Consider the following 9,590-nt stretch of genomic DNA (forward strand, 5'->3'; position numbering starts at 1 on the left):
ATTTTATATAAAAAATTCATTCAAATAAATTTTTATTACTAATTCAATACAAATTTTTTTATGAATAAAATTTCCCTAATAACTCTTTTCATAAATAATTTTATATAAAAAATTCACTCAAATAAAATTTTATTACTAATTCAATACAAATTTTTTTTATAAATAAAATTTTCCCAATAATTCTTTTTTATAAATAATTTTATATATAAAATCCACTCAAATAAATTTTTATCATTAATTCAATACAAATTTTTTTATAAATAAAATTTATCCAATAATTCTTTTTTATAAATAATTTTATATAAAAAATCCATTCAAGTAAATTTTTATTACTAATTCAATACAAATTTTTTTTATGGATAAAATTTCCCTAATAATTCTTTTCATAAATAATTTTATATAAAAAATCCATTCAAATAAATTTTTATTACTAATTCAATACAAATTTTTTTATGGGTAAAATTTTCCAATAATTCTTTTTTATAAATAATTTTATATAAAAAATTCATTCAAATAAATTTTTATTACTAATTCAATACAAATTTTTTTATGAATAAAATTTCCCTAATAACTCTTTTCATAAATAATTTTATATAAAAAATTCACTCAAATAAAATTTTATTACTAATTCAATACAAATTTTTTTATGAATAAAATTTCCCTAATAATTCTTTTCATAAATAATTTTATATAAAAAATTCATTCAAATAAATTTTTATTACTAATTCAATATAAATTTTTTTATAAATAAAATTTATCCAATAATTCTTTTTCATAAATAATTTTATATAAAAAATTCATTCAAATAAATTTTTATTACTAATTCAATATAAATTTTTTTATAAATAAAATTTATCCAATAATTCTTTTTCATAAATAATTTTATATAAAAAATCCACTCAAATAAATTTTTATTACTAATTCAATACAAATTTTTTTATGAATAAAATTTCCCTAATAATTCTTTTCATAAATAATTTTATATAAAAAATCCACTCAAATAAATTTTTATTACTAATTCAATATAAATTTTTTTATAAATAAAATTTCCCCAATAATTCTTTTTTATAAATAATTTTATATATAAAATCCACTCAAATAAATTTTTATTACTAATTCAATACAAATTTTTTTTATGGATAAAATTTCCCTAATAATTCTTTTCATAAATAATTTTATATAAAAAATCCATTCAAATAAATTTTTATTACTAATTCAATACAAATTTTTTATGAATAAAATTTTCCTAATAATTCTTTTCTATAAATAATTTTGTATAAAAAATCCATTCAAATAAATTTTTATTACTAATTCAATACAAATTTTTTTATAAATAAAATTTCCCTAATAATTCTTTTCATAAATAATTTTATATAAAAAATTCATTCAAATAAATTTTCATTACTAATTCAATATAAATTTTTTTATAAATAAAATTTCCCTAATAATTCTTTTTGTTCGGTTTCGAGACGTGACCGTAACTTTGTAACAGCATTCGTTACGCCCGGCCCTCACGCCCTGTCATCTTCAAGGTCCGTGAGGGTCTGAGACACGCGTCGCAGCCCCTTGGGCCATCTGGTTCGAACCAGACACGGGTCCCACTGTTTTAGAAATACGAAATTTCGAAGAGGTACCGGACGTACAGCACTCAGGGGTCTCGTGTTCAAGGTCTGAACCCGATGGTCGTCCATCCACTCGGGACAAGGGGCCATAAATTTATACCACCATGTGCAGGCCACTCGGGTCTCTTCGTCACGCTGCACCGGGGTCCCGTCGTTCGAGAATTTTCCGAAGTTTCGGTGATTGACCAGAGGGTAAGGACTTCCACCTCTACCGTGGAGGACTGTCCGGAAGATCCGCCTCCCTCGGGTCAATCGACGAATGGGGATGAGTCTTCCGGGATTTTCGGGCCCATCCCTTGGAAAAGTTGGACACCAACGAGGTGGCCAGCAAACGGACCCCGGGGCAGTCTGTCTAAGTCTTCCATTCGAAACAAACGCTCTCATAGAAAACGTATTAGTCATCGCGTTATCTCAGATACTTACAAGTCGCACACAACCACAGACCAAATCAATCGGATCCCGTTACCCAATATTAAATTGGCGGGTAACTTTTCGGCGACACGGGTACGCGACGCGTTCACATCGGTGAATCCGAGCTTTACGCCCTCGGGTGGATGTACGGTCGAGATCCGCGCGGCAGTAGTCGAAGTCGCATCGCAAAACACTTTTCATAAATAATTTTATATAAAAAATTCATTCAAATAAATTTTCATTACTAATTCAATATAAATTTTTTTATAAATAAAATTTCCCTAATAATTCTTTTCATAAATAATTTTATATAAAAAATCCATTAAAATAAATTTTTATTACTAATTCAATACAAATTTTTTATAAATAAAATTTCCCGAATAATTCTTTTCATAAATAATTTTATATAAAAAATTCATTCAAATAAATTTTCATTACTAATTCAATATAAATTTTTTTATAAATAAAATTTCCCTAATAATTCTTTTCATAAATAATTTTATATAAAAAATTCATTCAAATAAATTTTCATTACTAATTCAATATAAATTTTTTTATAAATAAAATTTCCCTAATAATTCTTTTCATAAATAATTTTATATAAAAAATTCATTCAAATAAATTTTTATTACTAATTCAATATAAATTTTTTTTATAAATAAAATTTCCCTAAAATTTTATATTAATAAATTTATTATTAATTAATTATCCCTTATTTTATTTAAATTTACCCCTGAAATTTAAATAAAAATTATTTCCTATAAGAATTTCTCTTTAATTTATTATCTCTATAATAATTCTTTAAAATTCAATTTTTATATAAATTTTCCTCTGAAATTTAAATAAAAATTACTTTCTATAAAAATTCTTCTTTAATTTATTTTCTCCATAATAATTCTTTAAAATTCAATTTTTGTATAAATTTCCCCCTGAAATTTAAATAAAAATTATTTTCTATAAGAATTCTTCTTTAATTTATTTTCTCCATAATAATTCTTTAAAATTCAATTTTTATATAAATTTCCCCCTAAAATTTAAATAAAAATTATTTTCTATAAGAATTCTTCTTTAATTTATTTTCTCCATAATAATTCTTTTAAATTCAATTTTTGTATAAATTTTCCCCTAAAATTTAAATAAAAATTATTTTCTATAAGAATTTCTCTTTAATTTATTTTCTCCATAATAATTCTTTTAAATTCAATTTTTGTATAAATTTACCCCTGAAATTTAAATAAAAATTATTTTCTATAAGAATTCTTCTTTAATTTATTTTCTCCATAATAATTCTTTTAAATTCAATTTTTGTATAAATTTCCCCCTAAAATTTAAATAAAAATTATTTTCTATAAGAATTTCTCTTTAATTTATTTTCTCCATAATAATTCTTTAAAATTCAATTTTTATATAAATTTCCCCCTAAAATTTGAATAAAAATTATTTTCTATAAGAATTCCTCTTTAATTTATTTTCTCCATAATAATTCTTTTAAATTCAATTTTTATATAAATTTTCCCCTGAAATTTAAATAAAAATTATTTCCTATAAGAATTTCTCTTTAATTTATTTTCTCCATAATAATTCTTTAAAATTCAATTTTTATATAAATTTTCCCCTGAAATTTAAATAAAAATTATTTCCTATAAGAATTTCTCTTTAATTTATTATCTCTATAATAATTCTTTAAAATTCAATTTTTATATAAATTTTCCTCTGAAATTTAAATAAAAATTATTTTTTATAAGAATTCCTCTTTAATTTATTTTCTCCATAATAATTCTTTAAAATTCAATTTTTGTATAAATTTACCCCTGAAATTTAAATAAAAATTACTTTCTATAAAAATTCTTCTTTAATTTATTTTCTCCATAATAATTCTTTAAAATTCAATTTTTGTGTAAATTTTTCCCTGAAATTTAAATAAAAATTATTTTCTATAAGAATTCTTCTTTAATTTATTTTCTCCATAATAATTCTTTTAAATTCAATTTTTGTATAAATTTTCCCCTGAAATTTAAATAAAAATTATTTCCTATAAGAATTTCTCTTTAATTTATTTCCCCCATAATAATTCTTTAAAATTCAATTTTTATATAAATTTTCCCCTGAAATTTAAATAAAAATTATTTCCTATAAGAATTTCTCTTTAATTTATTATCTCTATAATAATTCTTTAAAATTCAATTTTTATATAAATTTTCCTCTGAAATTTAAATAAAAATTACTTTCTATAAAAATTCTTCTTTAATTTATTTTCTCCATAATAATTCTTTAAAATTCAATTTTTGTATAAATTTCCCCCTGAAATTTAAATAAAAATTATTTTCTATAAGAATTCTTCTTTAATTTATTTTCTCCATAATAATTCTTTAAAATTCAATTTTTATATAAATTTCCCCCTAAAATTTGAATAAAAATTATTTTCTATAAGAATTTCTCTTTAATTTATTTACTCCATAATAATTCTTTAAAATTCAATTTTTGTATAAATTTTCCCCTGAAATTTAAATAAAAATTATTTCCTATAAGAATTTCTCTTTAATTTATTATTTCCATAATAATTCTTTAAAATTCAATTTTTATATAAATTTTACCCTGAAATTTAAATAAAAATTATTTTCTATAAGAATTTCTCTTTAATTTATTATCTCTATAATAATTCTTTAAAATTCAATTTTTATATAAATTTTCCTCTGAAATTTAAATAAAAATTATTTCCTATAAGAATTTATCTTTAATTTATTACCCCCATAATAATTCTTTAAAATTCAATTTTTGTATAAATTTTCCTCTGAAATTTAAATAAAAATTATTTCCTATAAGAATTTCTCTTTAATTTGTTTTCTCCATAATAATTCTTTAAAATTCAATTTTTGTATAAATTTTCCCCTGAAATTTAAATAAAAATTATTTTCTATAAGAATTTCTCTTTAATTTATTATCTCTATAATAATTCTTTAAAATTCAATTTTTATATAAATTTTCCTCTGAAATTTGAATAAAAATTATTTCCTATAAGAATTTCTCTTTAATTTATTACCTCCATAATAATTCTTTAAAATTCAATTTTTATATAAATTTCCCCCTGAAATTTAAATAAAAATTATTTTCTACAAGAATTTCTCTTTAATTTATTACCTCCATAATAATTCTTTAAAATTCAATTTTTGTATAAATTTTCCCCTGAAATTTAAATAAAAATTATTTTCTATAAGAATTTCTCTTTAATTTATTACCTCCATAATAATTCTTTAAAATTCAATTTTTGTATAAATTTTCCTCTGAAATTTGAATAAAAATTATTTTCTATAAAAATTCTTCTTTAATTTATTTTCTCTAATAATTCTTTAAAATTCAATTTTTATATAAATTTTCCTCTGAAATTTAAATAAAAATTATTTCCTATAAAAATTCTTCTTTAATTTATTATCTCCATAATAATTCTTTAAAATTCAATTTTTGTATAAATTTCCCCTGAAATTTAAATAAAAATTATTTCCTATAAGAATTTCTCTTTAATTTATTATCTCCATAATAATTCTTTAAAATTCAATTTTTATATAGATTTCCCCCTGAAATTTAAATAAAAATTATTCCCTATAAAAATTTCTCTTTAATTTATTTTCTCCATAATAATTCTTTTAAATTCAATTTTTATATAAATTTTCCCCTGAAATTTAAATAAAAATTATTTTCTATAAGAATTCTTCTTTAATTTATTTTCTCCATAATAATTCTTTTAAATTCAATTTTTGTATAAATTTTCCCCTAAAATTTAAATAAAAATTACTCTTTAATTTATTTTCTCCATAATAATTCTTTAAAATTCAATTTTTATATAAATTTTACTCTGAACTTTAAATAAAAATTATTTTCTATAAGAATTCTTCTTTAATTTATTTTCTCTATAATAATTCTTTAAAATTCAATTTTTATATAAATTTTCCTCTGAAATTTAAATAAAAATTATTTCCTATAAGAATTTCTCTTTAATTTATTATCCCCATAATAATTATTTAAAATTCAATTTTTGTATAAATTTTCCTCTGAAATTTAAATAAAAATTATTTCCTATAAGAATTTCTCTTTAATCTATTATATCCATAATAATTCTTTAAAATTCAATTTTTGTATAAATTTTACTCTGAAATTTGAATAAAAATTATTTTCTATAAGAATTCCTCTTTAATCTATTATATCCATAATAATTCTTTAAAATTCAATTTTTGTATAAATTTTACTCTGAAATTTGAATAAAAATTATTTTCTATAAGAATTCTTCTTTAATTTATTTTCTCTATAATAATTCTTTAAAATTCAATTTTTATATAAATTTTCCCCTGAAATTTAAATAAAAATTATTTCCTATAAGAATTTCTCTTTAATTTATTATCCCCATAATAATTATTTAAAATTCAATTTTTGTATAAATTTTCCTCTGAGATTTAAATAAAAATTATTTCCTATAAGAATTTCTCTTTAATCTATTATATCCATAATAATTCTTTAAAATTCAATCTTTGTATAAATTTTACTCTGAAATTTGAATAAAAATTATTTTCTATAAGAATTCTTCTTTAATTTATTTTCTCTATAATAATTCTTTAAAATTCAATTTTTATATAAATTTTCCTCTGAAATTTAAATAAAAATTATTTCCTATAAGAATTTCTCTTTAATTTATTATCTCCATAATAATTCTTTAAAATTCAATTTTTATATAAATTTTCCTCTGAAATTTAAATAAAAATTATTTTCTATAAGGATTATACTTTAATTTATTATCCACATAATAATTCTTTAAAATTCAATTTTTATATAAATTTTCCCCTGAAATTTAAATAAAAATTATTTCCTATAAGAATTTCTCTTTAATTTATTTTCTCCATAATAATTCTTTAAAATTCAATTTTTATATAGATTCCCCCCTGAAATTTAAATAAAAATTACTCCCTATAAGAATTTCTCTTTAATTTATTTTCTCCATAATAATTCTTTTAAATTCAATTTTTATATAAATTTCCCTCTGAAATTTAAATAAAAATCACTCCCTATAAGAATTTCTCTTTAATTTATTTTCTCCATAATAATTCTTTTAAATTCAATTTTTATATAAATTTCCCTCTGAAATTTAAATAAAAATTATTTCCTATAAGAATTTCTCTTTAATTTATTATCCCCATAATAATTATTTAAAATTCAATTTTTGTATAAATTTTCCTCTGAGATTTAAATAAAAATTATTTCCTATAAGAATTTCTCTTTAATCTATTATATCCATAATAATTCTTTAAAATTCAATTTTTGTATAAATTTTACTCTGAAATTTGAATAAAAATTATTTTCTATAAGAATTCTTCTTTAATTTATTTTCTCTATAATAATTCTTTAAAATTCAATTTTTATATAAATTTTCCTCTGAAATTTAAATAAAAATTATTTCCTATAAGAATTTCTCTTTAATTTATTACCCCCATAATAATTCTTTAAAATTCAATTTTTATATAAATTTTCCCCTGAAATTTAAATAAAAATTATTTTCTATAAAAATTTCTCTTTAATTTGTTTTCTCCATAATAATTCTTTAAAATTCAATTTTTGTATAAATTTTCCCCTGAAATTTAAATAAAAATTATTTCCTATAATAATTTCTCTTTAATTTATTATTTCCATAATAATTCTTTAAAATTCAATTTTTATATAAATTTTACCCTGAAATTTAAATAAAAATTATTTTCTATAAGAATTTCTCTTTAATTTATTATCTCTATAATAATTCTTTAAAATTCAATTTTTATATAAATTTTCCTCTGAAATTTAAATAAAAATTATTTCCTATAAGAATTTATCTTTAATTTATTACCCCCATAATAATTCTTTAAAATTCAATTTTTGTATAAATTTTCCTCTGAAATTTAAATAAAAATTATTTCCTATAAGAATTTCTCTTTAATTTGTTTTCTCCATAATAATTCTTTAAAATTCAATTTTTGTATAAATTTTCCCCTGAAATTTAAATAAAAATTATTTTCTATAAGAATTTCTCTTTAATTTATTATCTCTATAATAATTCTTTAAAATTCAATTTTTATATAAATTTTCCTCTGAAATTTGAATAAAAATTATTTCCTATAAGAATTTCTCTTTAATTTATTACCTCCATAATAATTCTTTAAAATTCAATTTTTATATAAATTTCCCCCTGAAATTTAAATAAAAATTATTTTCTACAAGAATTTCTCTTTAATTTATTACCTCCATAATAATTCTTTAAAATTCAATTTTTGTATAAATTTTCCCCTGAAATTTAAATAAAAATTATTTTCTATAAGAATTTCTCTTTAATTTATTACCTCCATAATAATTCTTTAAAATTCAATTTTTGTATAAATTTTCCTCTGAAATTTGAATAAAAATTATTTTCTATAAGAATTCTTCTTTAATTTATTTTCTCCATAATAATTATTTAAAATTCAATTTTTGTATAAATTTTCCTCTGAAATTTAAATAAAAATTATTTCCTATAAAAATTTCTCTTTAATTTATTACCTCCATAATAATTCTTTAAAATTCAATTTTTGTATAAATTTTCCTCTGAAATTTGAATAAAAATTATTTTCTATAAAAATTCTTCTTTAATTTATTTTCTCCATAATAATTCTTTAAAATTCAATTTTTGTATAAATTTTCCTCTGAAATTTAAATAAAAATTATTTTCTATAAGAATTTCTCTTTAATTTATTATCTCCTGTGACGTCGCCCTAATCGAAACAGGCGCCATCTCGGTAATAACTAGACATGATACCGCGCGTATTCGAACAGACACGTATTCTATAAGGATAATTTTTAAGAAAGCGCAGTTAGAAAATGTTATGTTAAGTTAAGAGGTCACTCGAGTAGGGAAAGCGAGACGCAAGGAATGTCAGCTGCAAGCGATAACGGAGCGGAACCACTTCTACTAGGACCAGGCCCGCTTAAGCGAAGGACAACGAGGAAAAACAGACCCGAGAGAAGACAGCTCTACAGCCTCCCTCAAGGACCCGGAAGACATAAATTAGTCACCCCCGAACAAGAGGCCACCTACGAAGACATCGAACGGCAATCGAAACGCACGTGGCATGCTACACGCGAGTAACCCCTCAGATTACGTCCCCTTGGGCCACTCCCTCGAGGCCTTACGCATTCTAGGCCCACGCAACTTAGGGGAGGAGACTACCCTTCTGATTGGACCTCACGACGCCCCACCATCAACGCATCCTGGAACCGGAGGTCCGATAAAAGGAACAGAGCAAAGGCCCGGGACACTCGTTTTTGATCTCGAAAATCACTTTGTCGACCCATCAACATTATTTGAAATACAGTAAAGTTTTCCGACCAAGTTACGTTTATAACATTTTATATCCATTTTCCCTTCCCAGATAAAGCCGCGTTCGGGAGTTTAGTACCTTAGTACTTTGAGGCGTTTGAACTCATGCCGCGAAATTGATAGATTAACCGGTTGTGCCATCTGCAGACAAGTATCGTAATTTCGGGTCCCTAATACGTACATAACAGTGG

This window comes from Halictus rubicundus, unplaced genomic scaffold (assembly GCF_050948215.1).
Source record: "Halictus rubicundus isolate RS-2024b unplaced genomic scaffold, iyHalRubi1_principal scaffold0047, whole genome shotgun sequence".
NCBI lineage: Eukaryota > Metazoa > Arthropoda > Insecta > Hymenoptera > Halictidae > Halictus > Halictus rubicundus.